The sequence below is a fragment of the Dromaius novaehollandiae genome, chromosome 1 (genome assembly GCF_036370855.1).
Source record: "Dromaius novaehollandiae isolate bDroNov1 chromosome 1, bDroNov1.hap1, whole genome shotgun sequence".
In the NCBI taxonomy this organism is placed as follows: Eukaryota; Metazoa; Chordata; class Aves; order Casuariiformes; family Dromaiidae; genus Dromaius; species Dromaius novaehollandiae.
In genome coordinates this window covers 193837965-193863560 of record NC_088098.1, presented here as the reverse complement: position 1 = coordinate 193863560, position 25596 = coordinate 193837965, and the positions used below count along the sequence as shown (strand labels likewise).

General features: G+C 42.0%; 1 protein-coding gene across 2 annotated transcripts in view; it reads right to left on the bottom strand.

Moving 5' to 3' along the window:
• Positions 1 to 24396, bottom strand: part of STARD13 (StAR related lipid transfer domain containing 13) — a 305503-nt gene extending 281107 nt beyond the window's left edge. For both annotated transcript variants that reach the window (XM_064504938.1, XM_064504940.1), the window contains exon 1: positions 24255 to 24396. The gene's annotated coding sequence lies outside the window, so the exon portion shown is untranslated. The remainder of the gene's footprint in view (positions 1 to 24254) is intronic.
• Positions 24397 to 25596: the final 1200 nt, after the last annotated feature.

Genomic DNA, 25596 nt, shown 5'->3' with positions numbered 1-25596 from the left:
CTGGTGTAACAGCTATGGCTGTGGTGAAGCCCATGGACTAACTGCAATTTGCACTAACTGGTGTGTAGCTGGAGATACCTGAGCAGGCATATGATGCTGAAGCAAAGGCAGACGGAGCTGGGTCGTGGCCCAGGAGGGCAGGGGGTGGCAGAAGGAGTCCTCATGGCCGCTTTGCTCCCACCACAGCTTCCCTCGGCCTGGAGTCTATGCCTCTGTATTCAGTGTAAAACAGCTCCTTTGGATGCCGAAGTGCAAATAGTATATCAACTAAATAGACTGTAAGCATAGCTTGTCCTGAAAGCAGAAGAAATGTTGTGTTTAAGCATGTCTGTTTGTTCAGTGATTGCAGTGAGCGCAGTGACAGTTACTATGATGTACTGGGTTGTTCTGAACAGTCTCTTAATAATAGCTGGATGACAATTCATAAATGACATTTATCATAAACAACACTTGATAGTGTCAGTTTTACTACATTAGTACACCCATTTCTCTAATATCTAACTCTTTCAGATACCTGGAGAGTGATGTCTACCTAAAAATAAACAAAACAATTTTTGTGCTATTTGTCAGAAGACTTTGTTATTTCTTGTTCATTGAAAATGGCAATACCCTTTCCTGTGTGCTAGGATAGGCTTAATCCCAATAGGAATATAAAACTTTAAATAAAAAATAAAGGCAGAAAGACAGATCACAGTATTTGCATATTTATCCCAGGTAAATGGGTCTATAAAACAAAGTTATTTTAAAAAAGCAATACTCAAAAGCTTTCAGGAAGTAAGTGGGTCACAAAGTTCTGAAACATGTTATTCAAAGGTCGTTCCCACAACAGATAGACTTCTTGCACTCGACAGCACATTTCTAAAAACTGTAGAGCTCTATGAATGTTACGTATCGACAGAAAGAATATTTCTTAAAGTCCTCAAGCGTGTATTGTGCTAGTGATCCCTAGAAAATATATATCAAATCCAGTATTACGTGTATCAATCATGCCTGCTTTATGAAAGAATCTTCCATGGATCAGCTAGTCTTGCTTAATCTTTGTATGACAAGTATATCCTCAAACTTCTAGAATCACTCTTTTCTTCTATCTTTTATCTTATTTCCGTCCATGTTTTTTATTCCTTCTCCTTCTGTTATATTATAGGTGAGATGAAGAAATATAGTGTAAGTCAATACTTGTAGACATATTTCCTTCCAGAATCCACACTGAAATGCTACTGATTTACTTGTGTTCTCTTACATTTGGCAACCGGTTAACTACATTTGATTTTTAAAAGGGAGAGGGAGAAAGTTCAGGTAATGAAATCGAGTTGAATTAATGGGACTAATGTCAAATGGTTAATGTCTTTGCAAAATACTAACACGTGTTTTGGTTGTGTCATCCTTCAGTACCAGAACTGGCCTTATTTATGTCTTTTAGACAAAGACAGAGATAACTGTTGCAACTGAAGACATGATTGGTAGTCGCCATCAGTTGTTTGTCTTACAATAGGAGCACAGCTGACAGACTCACAAATCTCTTGTGAGAAATGGGCCCTGTCTGAAAGAGCTTGCATTTTAAACATGCAAAACAAGAGCTTGGAGGAAAAACAGAGTCAGAAAACTCAAGGTCAAGCAGTAGGTATGTGATAAAGCCAGCAATTACATAGATCCAAATCCTTTTCCTCTTTGGTTTCATTCAAGGACTCCAAGTCTTAGGTTATTTCCACAAGAGTACTAGCAGGTAAGAAAAGTTAAGGGAGCCAAAATAATTATTGCTAAAATCAAATATAATATTTTCAGTGATTTAAATGAGTTTTAAACAGGCTTTGAATAAGCTCTCCAAGATTACCTAGCAAATCAGTGGCAAATGTAGTTTAGGAAGTTTGGACTCCATAATACCACACTCTGCTGGTGAATTGGACTCATTTACACTTTCTTAACTTTTGTCTTTTGCTGCTCTCCCCAGCTTAAATGTAGGATTTGGAAGGACAAGGGCACAGCTGCATACTATACATGCTATAGTTGTATGCTTTCTTCCTCTGATTTTCTAAAATATTTTCATTTCTGTTTGCTAAAAGAAAAGGCTTTATGATTAAATCAGCTGTTTTAACAGACAAGAAAATGTGTTCTGTTAAAAGATTCCTACAATGTATCTACAGACTGTTTAAATAACTTTTTTCCCATCTTTTGTGCAATCAGTGCATTTGAATTCTAATGCAACACATTCATGCTAGAACCTGATTATATCCCAAAGCTAAAATCCTGAGTGGCATCAGTCCATGTAGTATCTGATGGTATTTGCCAAAAACATGTCAGGACTCCCCTGTAGTTCAAATCACCCCATAAATTCTAGACTTACACAACATTGGTGACCTCATAGTAAAAGCATGCCTTAATGATCAAGCAAGTGGAAACGTTCAGTAAATACATTGAATGTTTGACATTGTTATCAGTGGGTGTTCCCTGGTTTGCTTGTGAAACAATCCCAAGATTAACACAAGGCCAAGAAGTGTCAGCCAAATGCAACCTCTAAAAGTTACCTAAGAAATTTAAGTAGACAACAGTATTTTTCTGTACTAAAATTCAGCAAAATATTTCTTAGAGAAATATAAGCAAAACAAAAATGTATTTTTGAACAGTGAGTCATCTTCATTGTTTTGACTGAGCTTATTTTAAGTTGCTTCTAATGACATTACAAACCTGGCAGAACTATAGTGGCTTGAAGAGCAGTTCTGAGAAATTAAGCATTTAGAAATCTGCAAAATCTTTGATAAAGTCCATCAGCCTTTCAATCTCCCAAAAGTTTCTGCCCTTAGAAAAAGATACCAGAATAAAACGTTTGACTCCAAAAAGCATGAGTGCAGTGCACCCTTTGCAGTTCGTGAAGGACTGGGCTACATCTGCTGATTTCCACGTCAGCGGAAAGCACTGGTGCACTATTGCAGTATAAGAGAGGGAGAGAGAAATAAAAACAGAAAAACACAGGAATAAAAACAGTCTTTTTATTTCTCTGTTCTCCCTTTTAGCAACTGTACTGACAATACCTACTGCGTGTTTTTTCATGCAGAGTATAATGTGTCATCCTATCTCAGACCTACAGAGCAGCCTCTGAGGCCCATGCTGACAGCAGGGTTTATCCATGTGGCTTCAACAGCTTGAGCAGCACATAAAAGAAGCAATTAATAACTTCATGCCACACCCACCATGCTTATCATTGCCTTTCCTTGATACCCATATTAAGAATTAAACCCCAATCCTGTAAACATTACAAATTCCTGGTTAGGTACCTGATTAGCTCACTGAAGTGAACGAGACGACTCAAATGCCTTAGGCACATGTACAGAGAATATACAGGGCAGGGGCTCAGTGTGGAAACTTCATGTTAATGTAGCTCATATCAATAGGTAAGAGACTTAAGAAAGTCCCATAGCTAAGCCTATCGACAGCAAGAAGTGCAAAATGCTGATTTCCTGACCTGCTGGCTGGCACCTGTTCAAAAGCAGTGCCTGGTTACCTTTGCACTCAAACTACCTCCATCAAACAATTCACATTCATAAACTAAAGAACATAAATGGAACAGCACAAACGACAGATTTGTGATGGCCCGAGCTGAAAGGAACTTGCTGCCTAGGATTACAGGTACCTGTCTGACCCTACAGGTTGGCTATAATCCTGTTCAAGGTGGTGGTAAAAATGAAGGATTACAGTCGCATGTATGTGCACGACATTACTGAGTAATGAGTGCACTGTACTACATGTTTGGCCTCCAAGAACATCGACTTATGTCACTTTTTGTATTTTTCTTTTTGCAGCAGAACATCATAGTTTGTTAACCAACATCTAAGGTTTGGGGTGGGATGGGGGAGGGCAACGTGCAGAAATTTTAGTTTCTGTTACTGTTTAAAATGAAGTATTTAAATGAAAATAGTCCAAGGATTCTACAGCCAAAAAAAAAAAAAAAAAAAAAAGGTAGTAACATTGATTAGCACAAATTTCCCACTTTCCCTCCCTACCTGTAGAATTCAAAACCTAGCCACGTCAGTGAGAGCATTCACAAATAAACAGGTATGGCAGGAAATGCAATGCAATACACCTTCCAACAGTCCTGGTGTCCTCAGCTATATTATATTTCTGTGACCTTAAGCTAATCTGATGGTCAGACTTTGAACAGTGTCGAAATGCCTAAAAAAACAGATGAGCATGTAAGGGGATGTTCCAAATACCCAAAGAAATTAAGTCCTATTGCAAATCAAGAACATGACTCACTTACGTAGATAGTATGATCTGCATATGCCCATTTGCAGCTTTAAGCACACAAATACTTTTGCAAATATAGCACCTCATTTCCATTTGCTTTCCCCTTCCCTGCATTGTAAAATGCAGGTAAAAATATCTTTACATCACAAGTGTTCTGTGAAAAAAGCTGTATTGATGCATGGCAAAAGCTAGAGACGCTTGCTTGCACACTTGTGGAGAGAGCCTGCAAACCCCGGCGGTGAGGCAAACCTTGCTTAGGAGTAGAACAGAGTCTGGGCTAAGAAATGAGCGGGCTAATATGTGAACCTGTGCTGAATCCCACGGCACTGAAGAGGATCCTGGTGCAGTTCTCTGGCCTAAGGTTTTTTTCACAGCAAAGATGAAGCTTATTTTTGTTTTAATCCCAGTTTTTCTGCTAAGGGTTTCATACAGAAAACACCTTACTGGAAATAAGTGATACTAGCCATTATGTGAGAGATTGTAATGACTCAGTAATGATTTTTAATGGGGGTAAAAGGCTATATTGCAATAAACAGAAAATATGTTTAGCCTATTATAGCCAATGCCAAGGATAAAATCCTCTGCGACTCCTCTGCACACACACATAAGCCAGATGCTCACAGGCCCAGCTGCAGTCTCCATTTCACCAGTTTATCTGATTCTTCTTCAGTGAGTAATTGCATCTTGTCTTGTTTCTAATCTAATTCCATCCATTATCCAAGATGGATAATTTCCAGGGATGCAGTACAGGGGAGGGATTGTCTGCAAAAAATAAAAAACATGCAAATCTATTTTCTGATATATGCAGCCCACAATTCTAAGGCCTGCGCTTCTTTCATCTGAGTTTGTCTGTATGTGCAAAAAAAGACAAAAACGAGAGGCACAAGCCACTATCTGAATAACCAGCATTTACGCATCCCACATGATAAAGGGGAGTGTATGATCTGCCTTTGGTGATGGTATGCTAAGACCACTGCCTATAGCATGACGACACATGTATTTACTTCTGCTCTGTCTGTCTCTGTTTCTCGTCTCATGTTAGATGGGAAGCTTGTCTATGTTAAATAAAGCAGCCTCGCAGGATCAAATTAGCCCTTTCTGGAGAGGCAGAGCTGTCCTATCTTCAGCACTCCTCTCTCCCCATCTTTGTCCCTATAAAGCCATCTGGGACTGCAGGATATTTTAGCAGCTTCTCATAAATGCCCTCCATCACAGTATCTAAGGACTCAAGATTCAGCTGTTTGATTTAACTGGCTAGTGACTCCATTTGGCAGTGAAACTGTAGGAGCAGAAGAGAAGATATCTCCTTGTCCCTACAACAGAAGAGCATAAATGCAAACGCAAGGAGTCCTCTTTCCAAAGGCATAAATCAGCCTTTTAAACTCACAGCCTCAAGGGAACTGCATGTGTTATCCATAAAATCAGATTGTTTATGAAATTGCCTGTTTGTTTAATTCATCGGTGTGCATGTGCCTTGCTCATCATAAATCTTAATATGTAAAACACCTACGTACAGAGCTTTCAGCCTGCTCTGAACTCACATTGATTTCCGTAAGGAGACATTGGAGAATCCCCAGTGTAGTCATTAGCGCTGTTTTAAGGGGTATTTGCAGAGCCAGTAAGGTATCGCTTGCGTCTCTGCCAACGGCCTCAAAGGCTGCTGGACGGCGGTGGGTCGAGAGCCCCAGGGGCCACGAGGCAGCTGCAAGCCTGGTGAGCAGCTGGGGTCCTGCCGCCGCGACCCGGCCGTGGGGGGAGCCGTGCTCCACCATTGCCGTGCAACACGTGCATGTCTTTTCTGCAAGCCCCCGTCCCGGTCTGGGGGGGCTGACCTGGAGCGTGGGTCCCTCTGTGCCCGCTGCTGGACCCCAGAGGTGCTCCAGTGGCTGCAGTGCAGGGGGCAGATGTGCATTTAGGTACTGCAAGGAGGATCAGATGAGAAAGGAGACTTGAAGAGCTGGCAGCCTGGGCCGAAAGGGATCTGGCTTGTTCTCTGTAACTCAGCAACACAAGTCCACCCAAGTCCAAGTACCGAAGCAGACGGTACAGCGCCTTTCTCTCACAAAGAGTCTGTAATGCTGGTTTAAGTGGTTTAAGACTGTCAAAGTCAGGATCCTGTTGCGCTCATTTGTCCCACAGAAGGCAGCAGCATGATGGATCGTAAAAAGCAGACAATTGACACAAAAGTAGACTGAAGTTAATTTAAAAACAAAGCTAAACATCTGGTCCAAGAACCAGCTTGCTAATGTGTAGATGGGAGCACTAAACTTTGAAACGCTACAGAGTGTTTAACCAGTACCGCACCAGCTGTTAGAAATTTCTGGCAATGGTGCAATTATTATCTGGCAAGTTCTCCCGAGCAGCTGACAAGAATGAAGAGTGACAGATATAAGAAACAGAAAATGCCAACCATATGGCATGAATATTATGCTAATGTTTCAGGTGTCAGGCAGTAGTCAATTGTGTTTAATTTGAGTGCTCAAAATTTATATGGATTTTAATGATTACACAATTTTATACACAATTACATTTCCATTTCCGTATTGTTACAACTGTAATTTTGCCGTTTAACAGTAATAGAGCCTGCACTAAATTTGTTCCCTTGGGAGCTCAGGCGATGTTGTTGTCCTTAAGACTTTAATCCCATTTTTCCACCCCACAGGTGTAATGTTTATTCATACGAAGAGTGCCACCGCGGTCAGCTGCATGCCCTTGGGATCCAGACTGCCGGGCGTCCTGGCTTTCGCGGCGTTGCTGGGTCGTCTGGTAGATGCCGACCGTTTGGGGACTGCAGCAGTCGGGGTGCTTATGGGTGGGTCTCCAGCGAAGTCAGCGAGCCTGATGTGGTGCCTAGGTCCCTCAGTGCCCCCCTGTTGATGCTGTGTTTACTGTGCTTGTTCAAAGACAGGGTCAGCTCTTGCCTTTGACCAGGAAGGATTCCCGTGACAGACGGGACACCTGACTTTAGACAGTGACGGTAGCTCCACCGCGATGGTTTCCCTTAGGTGACTTGCTGCTAAGCTATTTTGCAGAACATGAGCCACGTCGCAAGAGGATTTTCTGCCTGTGAAGCGGAAGCAGCGAAGCCCGATACCCTAAAAGCCTGCGTCCTACTGGCTCTGCGTCTCACACCTCAGGAAGCGCGGCTCGCCTGGGGGGCTCCAACGGCTCCCAAGGCAGCACCCGCGACTTCGCCCTGCGTGCAGAGCTCCCGACCGCAAAGCCTCCTCTGCTGCCCTCCGAGCCTCTACCCCGGCCTCGCGCGGCAGGCCCCTCGACTGGCGCTTTCTGCACTCCCTCACCCACCTCCGCTGGGCATGAGCAGGGCTGGAGGCAGCCAGGGCTGCCCGCCGAGCAGAACCTCCCCGGCAGCCCTGAGAAGCTGTCTTTGAGACCTTTGTGTCTCTGTCACATCACTAAAAATCGGCTGAAGGGTTTTTTAAAAAAAAGTTGCAACAGAAACATGCTAATGTTGTAGTCCTGTACTCTAGTTGCCTCAGAATATCAGGCTTGTGTTTGGGAGAAGTTTGGTGATGCAAAAAAAAAAAAAAAAAAAAAAAAAAAAGACAACTGCATAGTGCATCTAAAGTTATACTCGGGAATGTAAGAGGAGGATGCAACCCGGCAAGGACTGTCCTAACACTTCGGGTAGCCCATTCAATAATATGTCTTTGCATAGCGTGGCTGCCCTTTTCTAGCACAGAAGTCAATGAGGACAGTACCTTTGCAGATGGGTCAATTTGGTTATTTGGCTATATTGATAATGAGGGCAGAAACATAACTCAGGAACTTTGTGGAGTAGTGAGTGGTGGCAAAGGCTCGAAAGAAGTGAAAGTAAAAACTGCCTGAAGCACTGGGACTGTGAATAACTGGGTCACATAGACAGACAAGGCAGAAAAATACCTGTTTGGGGAGAGCAAACTTGTATGATTGCTCATTTTGTTCTGAAGCTGCTTCTGCTGAAGTGACTAAAGCAGTATGTAAGACTCGTGACATCTGTGCTGAGGCCAGGGGTGGCTGCTTAACTGATTGTAGAGAAGGCCAGCACCCCCTCTGTGTTTGTTTTACAGAAGGAATTAAAAAAGAATCTGAGAAAATCCCTAACTATGTTCCTAGATTAGGTATATTACTAGATAACAGCCACTTTGAAGAAAATTTAAATTGCGTGGTTTTTTTCCCCTGAATTATGCAAAATGAAATGATTTTAAACATGCTATTGACAGTCAAATCAGCATCAAAAAACATGTGCTGGAAATTTCCTTTTCAGTGAACTCCCCTAATAATAATACTTGAGAGCTGCAGCAACATCATGGAAATGGGAGGTGCCAGAGAAGGAAAGAAGGGTAATTTCTATTTTCCTTAGAGGCAGTTCACACTTTCCAGGTTCTTCGGAGGCAGCTTGTTCTGTTTTTTTCTAGCAGGCCTTGGAGTGTAACAAGTACTGGAGACTCTCCTGTAAGCTGTCACGGCGCAGTCAGGCCCCTCACTTGGCTGTTTTACAGCCCCTTAATACCATCTCAGTGCCTGCATGCTCCTGACTGCTTAGCTGGTGCTCCTGATCAGCAGCGCAGGGCAGAGCAGCTCTCTGAGTATTTTTATTTCCCTGTCTTTCTAAAGGTAAAAACCAGATATTTTCATAAGTACAAACTGGCTTCTTTTCTCTCTGAAAATCTTTGGGCCAAGTATGGGTCTCATCTGTCTTTCCTATACACAGCTCTGCACTTCAGAAAAGTCAGCTCACAAAGTTTTCAAAGCAATGTGCAATGTAATTCATGTTAACACAGGACCAGTGCTAGTCCACGCACCCAGTGTTTAGGTTAAGCTCTGGAAACAGCATTTTTATACTCAGAGGAGAGTTTCTTTCATACTGCCAAGTGTAATAACAATCAGAAGGAAAAACAATGCCCTCCACTATCTCCCTAACTACTGCAAAGCAAAAGCAAGGGTAGTGTTTAGGCACGGCCAGAAATGAGCAATAAACCCCATAAATGGAGGTAGGATGCAGCTGCTCCATAGGATGTCTCTGTACTTTCAGTTTAGTACCTTGTCAGCCTTGCTGTTGCACCCAAAATGACTTATGTCCCTATATGAGATAGCAGTGATTTAAGTTGATCTGTTTCGTTTTGCTCTGAAAAGGAGTGGAGTCATCGGGTCTCAGTCTGGACGTGATGACCAACAGTTTTGCTGGCGGCAATGACTGTCAGGTCTTCCTTTTCATCTCAAGATGAAAAGAAAGAAGAAATTTTCTGAAGTGCAGCCGAAACAGCGAGTGGCAGAGGCAGGGCAACGCTGAAGAGGACGTGGACTTGCAGACTAGGGGAGTCCCGTGGAGATGCTGGCAGGCGGGAGCCGAGGGACACGAACCCTCTTCCCTGCACTGGCACTTACCACTGGGTTGCCTTGAGGAATTTGTTTCACATCTCTGGGTTTCTCTTCCTCCTCCCACCTGTTGTCTGTAATCTTTTAAGAGCAGGACTGTCTCTTGCTACATGTTTATACAGTGACTAGCACGATGAGGCCCTGGTCTTCCTTCAGGCCTCTAGGCATGATTGTAATACAAACAATAAATCATCACCATAAAACAGGACTGCACAGGGGCATAACTTCTGTCACAACTCACGGCTGAAGCGTCAGCAGCGCACAGACACATGGCAAGGTCAGGGAGACCATCGAGGGCCTGAAGAAACGAATCCACTCATCAAAAGAGGAGATGCTGAATGTCTTCAAAATATTTGTAGTATCTGTCACTGTTGTACCTGTATCAGTTCACAGCTCATTTCCTTTATTGATGGCACCTCCTGACAGCAGAGATGTGGCCTGGAAAAGGACTGAGCCACATATCACAGCAGAAGGTGCAGTCTACGTGGAAACCGGCCCGTGCTGCCAACGGGTATTGCCAGTCCACAGCTTCTGTACGGCTGCGTCTAAGCTGTACCGATTGCATCCAGTCCCTGCAGGGCCACTCTGCAGTAGCAATGGGAGCATCAGCGAAAGCCTGTCTTTGGCTTTTAATTACTCACCAGGTTTACAGACCCTGTTTGTATCCCTTTCTTTTTCCCCTCTGTTGTGGAGGAAGGCTGTGTGGTTTCCCACGCAAGGCAGTGCCCGAGACTCTCCCCTGCCGCGAGCCAGCAGAGATGCACGCCGGGCGGTGCCAGCCAGGGAGCTGTGCCCCATCAGGCGCTCCTGGGCAGCCTTTGGGCACAGGGCAAATTACGGGCCAACTGTTGCTCAAATCAGCTCCCATCAACAGCATGCTTTGCAAAAGCTGTCATCACAGCTCTAGAGTTACACATTTTTTCAGTGTCCCCTAACCTGTAGAGCCAAAGATTCTGGGAGACCTGGAGCATAACAGAGAAGAGGTTGCTGCAGGAATGTAAGGAGCTGACAGTACAAAACCCAGCAGTTATGTCCATTCAAAGCAAGTCAAATGAGTGTACAAATATCTTTAAATCTTCTATCTGGCAAGAAGCCACCCTGTGATTTCAGCCAAAGTGTGATGCTTTGAGAAAATTTAGCTTCAGTGAGCTGAATATCAGATGAAAATGAAGCACTAGGGAAGGTTCAAGCTAGGGTGTCCCTCTGTTTAATGGAAAAATATTTTGATCTTGATGAGCTGAAGGTTTTACTGTATTCCTCTCTGTACCTTCAAATCTTCCAGATAATAATGACCATGGTCCCCATCTTACTCCTGAGATTAGAAGTTTCAAAATATTTTTGAAATGTTTCAGAAGAATTTAGTCTTTAAAGTCTTCTCTGCTGTAGGCCTCTGAAGGTTAGCTTGTTTGTCATGTTGGTTTAATGACTACACAACAGCAGATATTATCATATATCAGGTTATGATTGTCTTGTCAGGAGCTTCTTTAACTGCTCCTGTTTGCCAGATGACACCATTTTTTAGACAGACAATATCACTAAGAAGCTTTCTTTCAGAATCCATCTCACTTTCAAAAATTTTAAATGTAATGTTGTGTACTCTAAAGGAAACCAGATAATTATTCAATTATATTGCCAAAATTGTGCATACTATTGAAAGAAAAATCAGTTCCAGATTCAGATCCTGCTGTATCAGTAATACCAGAATAACTCCTCTTACTCCATCTTTGTGGAGTAAATCTCCATAATTCAGATGAGAACTGGGCCAGATAGCTTGGACTGGCAGAGCTGGCAGGGTAAGTCAGAGGAGCACAGAGAATGAAAACAACGGAGCGGGAAGGGAGGAAGCAGGCAGAGCTGAGGAGCAGCATCAGATAAAGGAGATGTGAAACAGATGTGCTCAGACCTGGAAAGGAGGCGCTCGGGCGTAAGTGAAACAGACAGCAGCACGGGGGGCAGCTTTCCCTGGAGAGCTAACTGGTAGTAGGGCACTTTAAAGAAAAATCTGAATTCAGCGAATATGCCATAGTCAATACGATAACACATACATTAGGCACAGGGAGAGGGACAAGAGAGGCCAGCACACAGAAAGATCCAGAGGAAGAAGAGGACAAAATATATGCAAGACACTGGCAGGGCAGAACAGAGAGCAGAAGCCTGAGAGTATGCAGGAACCAGATTTGGGAAAGCTAGACACTGCCTTGAAGGCAAATGGCAGATCAGTCTTCCCAAAGAAAATTATTCAAATAACTGAGGCATGATGTATTTGGGCTGCCGATATGCTTGAAGTTAGGTGTGAAGTCACTAAAATGTTGCTTGGATATTCTCCTGTCCATCATTATACTGCTGCTGTGACAAGGTGGTCACCCACAAGGCATCACCAAAAGGGCTCCTTCTCTCCAGGCTGACTATGCCTATATCTTGCTGCATGAAGGACGAATGCTGGCAATGTTAAGCTACCAGTGCTCTCGGCATCCCATCCCCAGTGCAATATTCAGTTGCCCTCCGAACAACCTCATTTAAAACCATTCAAAATGTAACTGTTCTGATCTTGGTTTCCGAAGATCAACTCGTCGTCCTCTCCCCATCCTCCTCACATACACAGACAGGTGGTCTTCCCTGTAAGGCCTTCCCTTTTGAACTCACCTTATTTATCAAACCATACAGCTTACAAGACTGACTGTGGACATTTTGCCCTGCAGACAGCAGCAGCTGCAGTTTCCAGCCTACCTGCTTCTCTTGCTTTCTTTCCTTTCACAGATAGTTAATTCAGTCTGACCTTTAAAATCTCCCCTGAAACCTACCTCTGTTATGGTGCCCCACAGTTTTGTGCTCATCTGACACCGGTTAAGTGAGTGAAGGACTTTTGTTTCTACATCTGCACTTGCATGTTAGTTTTTTGTTGTCATTTCATCACCCCAACCTCGGCACAGTCAAGTTTGGAACAAGGTGGGGCTGTGAAGCAGCCCGGCTGTCAGTGGCATCACTGTGTAGCAAGGAAAAGTCCTCCTGACCTAGAAGGTCTTGTCTAAGGGCAGAGCCAGGGACAATTTTCTCTCATAACAGTCATCTCCAGCAAGGCTAGAAGACACCTGTTGAATATTGAAGGGAATAGCCCTGACCTTCATTTGCCCTTCGTCTTTCCAGCTGTAGAGACCCACCCTGATCTCTCATTAACAGTGTAAAAAAAAAAAAAATACTGTTTTGTTTTCTCACCTCCAGCCAACTGCAGAGCCTTCCCTGCCCAGTCACAAGCCACACCTCTTGGTCTCCAGAGTCCTAGTGCTGGGAAAGCTACCAACAGCCTTCGCTTGTAATCTGTGAAAATCAGCGGTTTCCCTTGTACTCTTTCCTTCTCAGCTAGCTTAATCTGGGAGCAGCAAGTGGGAGAAATGATATGGGCTGAACTCATGGCAAAAGAATGCAAGTCAGAGAGCTGCTGTGGCAGAGGAAAAGGCTAGACACAAGGTTATTTCATTCCTCAGCTGTATAATTTGCTATTTTAAATGAAGACTAGCATGAGTTATCATCCCAGTTCTGAATTTGAGTGTTTCTGTTTCTTCACTGCATCGGTGTATGAGGCTCGGATTCCTCAGAAGACTTTCCTTGGCTGGCTCAGCTGAACAAGCCCTTGACGCTGACTCAGTCCTAGAGCTGCTAGCCAGATAGCATACTTAAGATGAGCTGGTCTCCTTGGCTAACTTGGCCAGAGACATCTCACATGCAGAAAAAAACGAGGTGCAGGATATACTTATGGGTGCAACTCTACCAGGAGAATTAGGCTAACGGACAGTTATGCATGTTTTCTAAGCCCTGCCTTACTTCTGAGGACTTCATGTTCCAGTCCTGTCCCCAGTGTCTCCTGCACATGCCAGTTGTAGTAGCTGGAGGAAAGGCATGGAGCTGGCCAGAGCATGGGGAATAATGTTCTCCCAGCTCACAGTCACATTGCCTAAGTGTCCCTCCATCAGGCAATCTGATGGAGAAAGGGGAAGAGGGAATGGGAATCAAGCCCTCTTGTTTACCTCAGAGCTGCATCCACCACTGACAGGTATTGCCTTATTTGCATAATTTTCTTGGCAGTTTGGAGGTTCATCATGAGACATGATCACTGGTGGCCAGATCCCACACTGACGCCAGAGCTCTGCAATGCAGTTGGGGGCAGAGACCAAGAGTTCCCAGGCCCTGCTCCTGCTGAGGCCAGAGGCAAAATTCCCATCAGCCTCAACATTTAGCAGGACACAACCTCAAAGCATAACTTTTTAAACATTTTGGAAAAACACAGATTGCCAGACATAGACTTTGAGGTAATCTAAATCTCAGGTGAGGATGAGAACTTTGTGAAGCTAGTTTCAGGGAAAGACTTAATTTGGCCATATCTGTATCTGGGGATTGATTAAAAGAAGAAAAGTTTCAGTGACTAACTTCTACCAGGTGTGAAATATAACAGGGTATTAAACACACAATCCAACAGCTGCAGAATCTGACAGAGACATTGTTCTCCCTGAGCATTTGGTAATAGAGTGTTTCACATGATTAAATAGCTAATAAAGTCAGAGTCATTGCTAAGTAGATGGATACCAGCAATACTGCAAAGGTAATCACAGATTTCTATCAAAAAATTCTTGACTCAAAATATTTATGCTCAGATTGAAGCTAATATGCTGGTCTCAGTTAGAGAGAAAATATTTTGGCCACTATTAAAAGATTTCTAATTTGCTCTACAGTAGTGGCTTCCCATGCAGCATGGGAATCTGCATCCTTAGGTTGTTCATTTTCTTTGCTCCTTCACAGGCATTGGTCAGTTGGGATATCCGTATATCTCTAAGGTTGCAGAGTAGTAAGAAAGGGTCAAATGAATAGAAAACAGTATTAGGGGCATGTATAAGAAAACTGCAGAGGAGTCTTGAATGCACAGAATAATTCATTTGCGTCTTTGGTGATAATTCAGCCAGTCTTCTTTTCTACTGATCTTTTAGATCCTCGGCACTCTTCCTGTGAGGGCCATTAGAAAACCAAGGTATTTTTTATGTCTTGCATACACAGCTGTGTTAGCCAGTTCACAAACTGCAGAAAAAAAAGTTCTTTACATCAGTATATTATCCCATTATCAGGAGGAGTATGCAACAGAGCTTGTATTTACTCTGAAACTAAATTATCTCTACCTATGATTATTTCTGCCTGGTTTATAAAAGTGTAATAGATGCTCATTTCCATTTAGTTGACTGAAAACACATCACATCCCACTGCTCCTGCCTGTTTTGCTCTGCATTTCTTGATGTCCGCTCCTATGTCTGCTTTACCCACCCCATACCTGGCCTTAACACACTTTTTCCTCTTTGAAGTCTTCTCTTCAGGCCCATTTCTGTTGTAAAACTAGTAAGGAATTAGAGGGCAATGGCTCAAATGTAGAGCAATCAAGGACATTTTTAAAATACACAAATAAAACATACTATTGCATTCTGCTCTCTGAACATTTGGGTAGCACTGGTTTTCTTAGCCTGAGCTTTTCTGGGGGAAAGCTGAGAGTTTAGGGATGTGCCTATGGCACCTGAGCTGGAAGAAGAGCACTGAAGACCAGCACGCTCCCGTAGCAGGTCTGACTGCCTGTAGCACCTATGGCTCCAGCGTCAGCTTCCACAGGGTAAAAGGACAGCCCATGTTCACCTTGCCAGTACGACCCCCCTGCCCTTGTGTAGGAATTGGCATGGGGATTTGGAGGGTTTGGGCTTGTGCTTCGGCTGAGACCAGTCTCTGAAACGCAGATGGCTATGACCACAGTGGCATGGGTGGCTTAACCTGCCCTGATATTCTTAAGAAACCCCCTCACAGATTTCACGGCCACACATAAAGTCCTCTAGTAAAACACATACGCCACACCTGGAGCTCTGACCCTGCAGGAAGATCAGGCCAGTGCTCAAGAGGAGACTGCTGCTGTTCTATATCATGCCATTTGTACGTAAAAATAGTCATGACCTAAAACATGAGCAGGAGTGGCCCTTAGTTATCCTTTATTCAGAGGAAGATCAGTCCTGTGAGCTACTTCTAAAGGATTCTGACACTAAGTGGCATCACTGCACAGTCGGGTGGGATGGTTGTGCAATGGATGCAAACACAAAGTGCGTTACAAATGAACAAGAGCTGCAGTGCTTATAGCACACATTTGTAAGGACAGTCTTTGAGTGTGCAGGATCCAGCATGTTTTGCATGCTACTAAAACCCATATTAAATCACTTAATTTTCTGCCTCTGAATAAAGTTGCCAGGTAGGGTAAGAGTTAGGTCCAAGTCAGAAATCTGCATCAAAAATCTCAGTTTATATGACAGATTTTGAGGAGCCTTGTATCCAGGCTTTTTGTATTGCCAGCTATCAAAAGAAATCCTAGCTGCTAAATGTAAATCCTGCTTAGGTTTTCAAGTCAGTTACACTTGATGCTGTGGTTGGATCTAAGGTTTTGTTTTGGACCCATTTTTAGTGAAGTTTGAGTGTAAAAAAGAGTATTTTGACCTCTATTTACTGCACCGACCATCAGCTAGCTAGATCTTTTGTTCCTACTGTTAATGATGATTACAAATTGGTGACAAAAATGACTATTGTGGTTGCAACTGCAGTGTTATTTATAAACAGCTAGATACAGAAAAAGTGCTATTTAAATTTCATTGTGAGCAATATTCAGGCCTAGAGCTCCTTAATGCACAACTCATAGCTTCTTAAATTGTAGTCATTACTCTTATGCTGCAATACTGTTTGTCATGATAAAGGGAAATTACTTTTCTGTCAATTACTCCTGCAAGATTAGTTAATTTACATTTGCAAAGGGTATGGAGCGGCATCTCAATTCCATAGAGATGTTTCTCAAAAGCATTTGCCAATTTAAGGTCTGGGAGAAAGTAAATGGAAGTCAACTTCAAAATTAAAAAAGGGACAAGGTGTACATTCCAAGGTCTTTGTACCCCAATGGATAGCAGCAATGAAGAGTAAATATATCACTTGCAGACTGCCAACTTCAATGTTTCAGAAAACTGTATTTATAACCTGGAAGAGACATGCCTTTCTGTTCTTCAGTACTGGACAGTCAAGCTGGCAGCACTTTGAAATCACTGTTCCTGACCACAAATGAGTTGCGCATGCAAATAATCTACATAAAATATCCTACCATTTGGGATCTCATCTTCTCCCTTCTTTTAATATCTACATGTTTGTCTTTTAATATCTACATGTTTGTTTAATCCATGTTTGGATGATAGACATCCAGGGCCAAAAACATGAGGAGGAGTGTCACCTAATTATTTTTACTGACTTACTTGCTTTGAAATTCTGGGTGAGTTTTAGCATGCCTGACTTCAATACCCACCTCAGGCATCACAGCTCCTGATCCTAGCAGCATAATTTAAGGTGTTGAAGTTTGGCACCTGAGTTCCTCAGTGGGGTGATGGAGTTACTGAGTGAAATGGTGTCCAATGCACAATGCAGGGTTCCTCCACCGTGCCTGAGAAGCTGCTTCATGAAGGAGTGCTGGATATAGTACTGTAAGTGGACTGGGTTTCCACCTACTCCCACCCCTGCAGTGGGGTAGGTTTGCTTAAAGCACCCCTAAGCTGAGGTCAAAGGGGGTTTTTTTGTGAGTGCAGAACAATCTGTGAAGTACAGACATGCCGTGTAGGTGTACTACCACTGCCTATGTGCAGCTGGCACATCAGAGCTTAACCTCTAGATGTTACTGCAAACAAAATGATGAAATCCCATCAGCATAGACATGTTAGAATATGTTGATACTGATACGCTGATCAAACATTGGCATCACAGTTCCCATGGCATTTTGCAATATTTTAGATGTTAACCCCTGCCAAATTTCAACAAAGATAGTCACATTCCTCCAACCCATGATTATTTTCTTGAAACAACATGGGGTACAGTATCCTCGTCTTTCCTTTCAAGCCTAAGCTGTGCGCAGTGGTACTGTGCTCCAGTGCAGAATGTTTCAAAGGCAGAAATTACACAGAAAGGAGTTCTCTGAAGAGTTTACAAAGTGTTTGAGGGCACCTCAGTTATATATTATCTCCATTGCCATTAGCTTTAGTGGATGTGCAACACTGCCAGACCCCAAACTTCCCAAGTCCTAAGATGGACTCTCTGCTCCAGCCAGCCTTTACACAAAGTACTTAAAAATCATGAAGGCTTATGCTTCCTTTAATTATTGCATTTCAGTTGCCTGGATTTTCTTTTGAGATGCAACTTCCTGGTTAACATAAAGGCTAGACCTTACAAAAAAGGTAAATCCTCATTTGTTTCCAAGAATCAGTGTTTTAATACAAAATACCAAATTTAATACAAAGTATCAAATTCTGTTGAACCCATTTTAAAATGGTAAAAGTTGGCAATACTGAATAAGCAACGAATAAAAGTAGGAAATACTAAGTGAATCCCTTAATTCTCTGCCTTTCTTCAGATGTAGGTGCCACAGATGTAGGTGCCATATTATCAGCAATAGATTATTTTGCTTCAGTTTGTCTGATTTTCTGTGTTTTAACTTTGAAAATCTCCAGTTTTTAGAACTGCTGTCAGAATACCTCTGCCCTTTCAAAACAAAAGCACTTCTCAGTAATTTGTGAGTATATCCATATGTCTCTCCTTTTACTGTGCTTTATCAGAAGAATTTCTTAAAGATACAGGTGAATCAAACTACACAACAACCCTCTAGGAAAGCATCTCCATTACTAGATACTTGTGAAAACACCTGAGGCACAGGGAAGCTGGCTGACTTGCCTGCACAAGAAGGCTGTAAGAAATCCAGGAAGAAAATTCAGACCTCCTGACTTCTAGTCTGGTACTAGCCATTATAACTTAGTGTTTTCCCCCTCTCTTGAATAAAGCTTTGAGTATCTTGGAAACTGTTTTTTAATTCTAAAAGCTGAGAATGTTTTTGAAATGCTATTTAATATATTTGCATATATACAGATGCATATTTATACACATATACATATGGACCCTACAAATGATACTCATTTAGAAGTCAGAGGGATTTTTTTCATTAGATGATTGTTTTTTATGTGTGTCAGTATTTTTCTTGTGATTGCAGCCCGTAAGTGGCACATGCACATATACTACCTATATATAAAGATTTAAATAGTGAAAGCAAATATTAACAGAACCTAGAAGTTATAAATTTGTATCTCTCTCTATATATATACATATATATATTTATATGTACACATATACAAGCTTTGTTGTGCTATGTAACCATTCGAGGAAAACACTGTGTAACAAACAAAAAAAGACTTTTCCTAGGCATGAAGATATCATGGATACTGAAGAGGAGGAGAGGAAACAGAGGAATTTGCTATGATGGACGGGTATGTAGAAATATTTAAATGAAATTAAAGCAACCTTCAAATAAATCTCATTTTGAGCATCCTCCACTGACTCTGTGAACAGAAGGCCTAGCACAACAGCAATTTTGGAGACGGTTGCTCTAGTGACCACTCTACTCAAGGGTCCAAAACCCTTTCTTGGAAAGTTACAAATTCATTAGCCATCTGTATAAGTCAAGCACATCATGGTAAGGGATGCCAAAATTTTGCTAAGAAATTAAGAGCTTTGAATTTACCTTATTAGAGAGCAATGTATATAGATTGGATTTTTAAAAGTTTCAGCTTGAACTTATTACGGATGATACCCAAAATGTTTACCAGATTTTTTCCTTTGGCCACACTGGAAAGTTAGAGTCAGTCCCACTTGTTTGCTCACACACTGAAGTCTTTAAACACACCCTGTTTATAATGTGCTTAATTCCTCCATTCGTGTCACAGCAATAATAACCCAGGAAAAGGGCTCTTAGCCCTTTCTCCATAGAAAGACAGACACATCTTAAACCATCTGAGTTGCTGCCTCTGTAAGACTTGTAAACTGATACTCTTCAGCATTTGCTAGGCAAGGACATGGCATTTCTTTTTCAGCTATGTCTTTCTTGCTCACAGACTCTAGATATGTGCAAGCCACACTTTATGGTCAGGAAGCTAGTTTTTTTGTGCTGGCAGAAGTGCAGTTTACACTACTGTAATTTCAGGATAATGTAACTGAAACAGGTTTTAAATGATGTAGAAAAATTCAATTATGGCTGTAGAGGTTTTAGAATCAACTGTTTTAGTTTTCTGGAGTTCTGCCTTTGGATACAGGGGACCTTCCCCTCACTTCTGCTTGGGCTGAATCCTGCAGCAGGCTGGGAGAGCTCACGGCCTGGGTTGCTCAGTGGTGCACCTCCCTCCTTCCCCTGAGCATCCCTCTTACAGCTGCGTGAACCCTAAAGATGTGGCTACCTTTGGCACATGCATACACCTTTTTCTTAGAGCCCACAACCAGCAGTTTAATTGAGGTAATTTAATTTGTCTTCAAAACAATGTATTATGCATTCATTAAGGTAACTTAATTTGTCTTCAAAACAAAGTATTATTCATTCTCCCCAAGGCACAAAACTTAGTACTAAGGGTAACAAACAACATCAAAGGTATGTGATTCTTACTCATACATTCATCTTTCCCTTTGCCAGTTTTTATACTTTCTCATTTTCAGCTTCAAGAAGCATTTGTGTAGTATTAAAACAAGTCTGTTTTTTCCAGTGTGTTTTCCCTTGCCTGTAACTCCCTTTCTTTCACACAGACTCTGGACAGCTTCTTTGAGAACACTCAAGATCCCGACTGCACACAGACTTTGTGATACTATAGCGTTACACTTCTTCTCAGGCCTTGCAAAACAACAATACTACAAGCATTGCAGCCAAGATCTCTCTTCTGTCCACAAACCTATCAGACTTTAAGCATTTTTTCAGATATGCTAGGCCACAGCTTCTCTTTTTCTCCTTCATCTCTTTCACAATCCTTACTGACTTAACTATGTAACAAATATCCCATCTCACAAATGCATACAGGGAAACAGACTATCCATTAAAAAAAAAAAAATCAGATGGATATTTTTCCTCTTTCTTACTGGAACTACTTATTCCAAGATAAGAACTTGGGATACATTCTTGTCATCAGCATCAGATGCAACAGAATAATAAACATGAGAGTGGGTGTACTCACTTTATAAATCTTAATAAAAATTTTGTAATTAGGATGCATACATCATATAAATACTTTGTGTTACAGGTAAACTTTGTGTCCATACAGAAAGATTAGTGTACTTTGTTATTTTGGAGTAATAGACCGCTTTTATGGAGAACTTGCCCACATTGCACAAAAATACCTGACTAATGATAAAATGTATTTCAAAAGAAACTATTTTAGCTATAGTGGAGGTGAGCCTCAGCTTCATATAATCTCTGATAGAGTGGTGGATATAAATATATTTAATTCTAAGAACTTGTGTAGTGTCACAGCAGAGTACGGATGCCTGCCTGTCAGTTTAGTGGGTGTTTTTTTCTTGGTGATGCTGAATATTTAGAGACGTGAGTGTCACTGGTAATCCATCCAGCAGGCAGCACTTCTGGTGAACTCCTTAGAAATCAGAGCATACCATTTTTGTTTTCTGTTCAGAGGAACCAGGAAACCAACCTCACACCAGCTCCTACGTAGAGTCCTCCCTCTCAGATCAGGCATTTCTCTCATAGCTTCGGCATTTCGAACTAGCAGAGATGCATTGTCATTGGTACAAATATCACAGAATTCAGTTTGTTAGCCTTTCTCTGACCAGCAATAGAATTATAAACTGCCTCTCCCATCTGAAACACAGCCAATCTATTCCTTTGTGATAAATTTCATGAAATAGGACAGTCTCCAGATAGCCACACAAAACCTCTGCTGTCTTTAGGGCAGCAACTCTGGAATATCCTACTGTGCAGAACAGGGAAATCAAAGCCATCATTAGGAAACCCCACCTACAGTACAAAATAATCACGTTAGTCTCTCCACGACAAAGACCTGGGAGTTATTTTGCTGTGTAGATGGCTATGGGAACAATGTGGTTATTATCACAAAGCAGAAGAGGAAGAACAACTTTCTTCAGGAATCTGGAAGCAGCTTCTAGGAGATCCCAGAATACCACAGAGAGCAGCACTTTCACAGCAAGAACAAAGCTTCCTAAAATAACGTTACCAGTAAAGAATAACAGAAAATGAAAAATTATCAAGAGAAAGCTAAAGTCTTTCTGAACAGAAGGAAAGGAAAATAGAATAACACATGCACTTTATTGATTGAGGTATATGCCCAAGGTTTGGGCACGGTTTGACAACAAGTAGCTGAATTTAGCACCTTTACGCAAAATTGTGCATGATTTGAAGACACAAAACTGAAGGAAATTTGGCAGAATAGAGCTGATATTTTGCTGTTTAATCTTTTCTTTTGGAAGAAGCAAAGGCAGAAGGTAAAAGCACAACTGGGAGCTGGCAGCACAATAGCAGTACTTCTGCTAGCAAAATTTATAATTGCAGTATCTCTCTGTTTACCTCTTAGCCTAGCCTGGCACAGATGCCAGCTGGATATATGGAGCCGCATTCCAATTCCAGTCACACTGGAACGAATCCAGGGTAATGTCATTGACTTCAATGAAGTTATTCTTTATTCATACTTGTGTAGCTAAGAATCTGGCCCATTGTGTGTAGGTAGCGCTTGCTAGCAGAGAAAACACTGTCAAATTAAGGGAACAAAAGAACTAGACCATGTCACAGGAAGGGGAAACATTTTACATCTTAAGGGTTATAGAGACCCTTCAGTTTAGGGACTTTATTAACATTTAAAAGACATGCAATTGAAAAGCATTTCTGTGAGTTCTGTTGCTTAGATTTTTTTACACTAATTTGCTGTTGGAGAAAATGGAAAAAAATCAATAGAGAGATTTGATTTTAACATTATTGAAATAAAAATACTACAATTTGTTCAATACAGAATACTAATTCCTTATACATTCTTTAGCAGTTTGGGTTAAGATTTCTTCCATTTAGGATTTCCTCCTCACATCAGCTAGGAGAGGCTCTCTGGCTGAAATATGTTGAGTTTCATGATTTTCTCTGCAGGAGTATTTTTGTGTCAGCACCAAATTCAGCTTTTGGAAAAACACTGTGTTTTGGTTTAGTAGACAAAGCCAGGGTTTTCCTGCTATAGTGACCAAATAAAAGATGGAGGAAAGGAATGAAAGGAAGGGAAATTCATCATCACTATATTATTTCAAATAAGCTCAGATTCACTCAGTGGTCTGATGATGCTGTAAATCTGACTTTAGAGATCCCAGTGCTGTACCAAAAACTTTGCAACCACAGGATATAAGAGCACCAAGATGATATAGATTTACTGTAGCAGCTCATTTGGTAAAGAAATATTGACATTTACTTTGTACCAGGCAATGAATTGAATTGCCTCTTACCCAGTTGTAGGAAGTTGGTACATGTTTCATGTTATATTCTCCAACTAACTCAACAGAATTGCAACTGCACACCCACACCTCATCTGGATGTTGTCTGTGTTGCTGCATGATTTGGAGGTGCCCAGATCCAGGACTAATGATGGTGGAACCAGTGTTGCAGGCTGGGATCTCTGCAGTACCAACTTAGCAATACCACACCACTGATTTTTCTTTTCATATCGCCTTTGAATTTCACCTAAGTCTGCCAGAATATGAGTATAAACTGATGTAATGTACTTGCCAAAGCACAGAGGCATGAAAGTGGTCACTTTTTATGGAAAATACATGCCAAATCAGGAAGGGTGTTGAACTATTTTGGGTAGCTGGAGAGAGCTGGGGAACAACCTTGTCTGGATTAAAAACTTTATAAAAGCACATATCTCAGCTTTTACTAACACCCTCCTGGATCAAGGAAAGCTCCAAAATATAGCTCTTTTTACTCAAGGTAAGATAACATTCTAGGGTCATTGGACAGTTCCCATAGGAACCTGAAAATATCACAGGTCTGGAGTCCCAAACTGCTCAGTGTTATTGGCTTGGACTCTTGAAGTGGGTATCAGCTCCTTGAGCTCTCCCAAGGCAAACTATTTCATTATTCCTATTTAAATACATGCAAGAAAGAGCAGGTTATTAATGTTTCAGCTACCGCAATAATTCTCCTATGCACTCATAGGTAGTATGTTACCTTTTGTTTAAAAATATTTCTGTAAATCTGCATTATAGTGGACACTAATTTCCCACAGTCATCATTAATTGGCCAGCTTGCTAGCACCTGATACCAACAGATTTTTCACCTAGTGAGCGCAGTGCCACACAATGGTAACAGCAGATTTTAACCTAATCCCTCTTCGTACACAAGCAAACACCAAATGACGCTCATGACAAAGACACATAGAGCAGCCTGGCATTTGCTGATATCTCCCAGGAGATCCTCCCTCAGCACAACTAGTCCTGCTCAAACACATTTTCCACTGGCATAGATAATTTGAAGCCATTTCCATGTAGACTAATTGCATTCACTGAAAAGAACATCCTCCTCCTCAGTATACATGTATTAGTCCAGCCACAAATGCAGCTACCACTTTGTGAAGTTTTCCAAAGCAATAATTATTTCATCTTATGAGAATGTGCAACAGCTTGCTTGATAATGAAAAGTTATTGTGCAGATATATATACTTCATGCAAAGTTGCACACTAAAAGAAAATAAACAAAGTAGGAGTTTAACTGGTGTTTAAATTCCACTCACAGTTTTGAAGTCTAAGCATAAAACTTCTTGCTTTGCAGTTGTAGCTCCAAGCTGTCTGGAAAGATAATGCAGTCCATCAGATATCCTGGTTTTGTTTTCTTGCATAAAAATATAATCTGTCATAGGCACAGAAGCTGATTTCCAAGGACCAGCCCCTTCTGCCGAGCACACCAATAGGAAGACCTAGGGAGCACATGTGGAAAGCAGCTTCCCCGCAGCCTGTCACAGGCAGCATATGCTCTTTGTGACCGAGGTGCCAAATTAATGCTGCTGGTGGTGAAACAAAGCGCTTCAGCGCGGCGGCCCCTGGCTGGGGCTGCCCCTGGCTGGGGCTGCCCAGCTCCTCGCCCTGCCTGGGCCGTGACAGCAGGAGGCAAAACGGAGGGGTGGTGGGAGACTGCCCCGCTCACGACGTGAGCAAAAAAGGCACAGCCTTCACGCACCACATCGGTGTCATTATTTGAGCAAAATAAGCCGTGAGCAGTCCAGAACCTGCAGCCAAGAACTGCGCATTCCTCCTTTCCCTTTGGCTTTAATCTTTAAGATTTTAATAGAAGTGCCTTAATCTCTTTTTCCATTGTACTAGATATGTCTTTACTTTTTTCTTAGTATTCTAATCTATTTTATGGCTTTTTATTCCAAACTTCATCCCTGCAAAAACATGCATGTGGGAAAATCCTCTGCACCGTGCAGGCTCTCATCATGCACACGAGAGCCTGGCAATGCCTGTGGGCTCAGAGTCAGGTGTTTTCAGGGTTTTCCTCCCTTCCCCCTGAGAGCTCGCGCTCCCCCTCTGCTCGCTGACAGCTGTCCCCCATGCTCCCTGCCCCTCGCTTCTCCTCGCTCCCTGCCGCATCCAGCTTCCCCTGCTCTGCCAAGCAAGCTCCCTGCACCGAGCTTTGCTGTACACCTCTTAGTGAGAGTGAACATTTTGTCTTGAATCTGTTTAACCTGATGACATTTAAATTCAAACTATTTAGAAAATATATCTAGAGACATTACATCCGCATTTTCCAGGCTAGCCCTGTGCTAAGCCTTCATACATAACCAGAGGTTAGAAAAATGTGTGTACATTAATGCAGGCTGAAAGTGTAGCAATAATAGTGTCCAAAGTCAAAAATCAGAGCATACAGGCATTAGCATGATGAACTAGCATCTGTAGATTTGTTTCTACTTCTGGAAGCTTATTTACAAGTCACAACATGCTGAGAAGGGAAAACAGTAAACACATCAGTGCTAAAGCCATGCCTTTTCAAGCTGAACTGCAAGACCTAAAGGCCTTGTCATCTCACTGCTCTCACGCTAATCTCAGTGTTGCCTTTATTAATGCACAGTAGTAGTT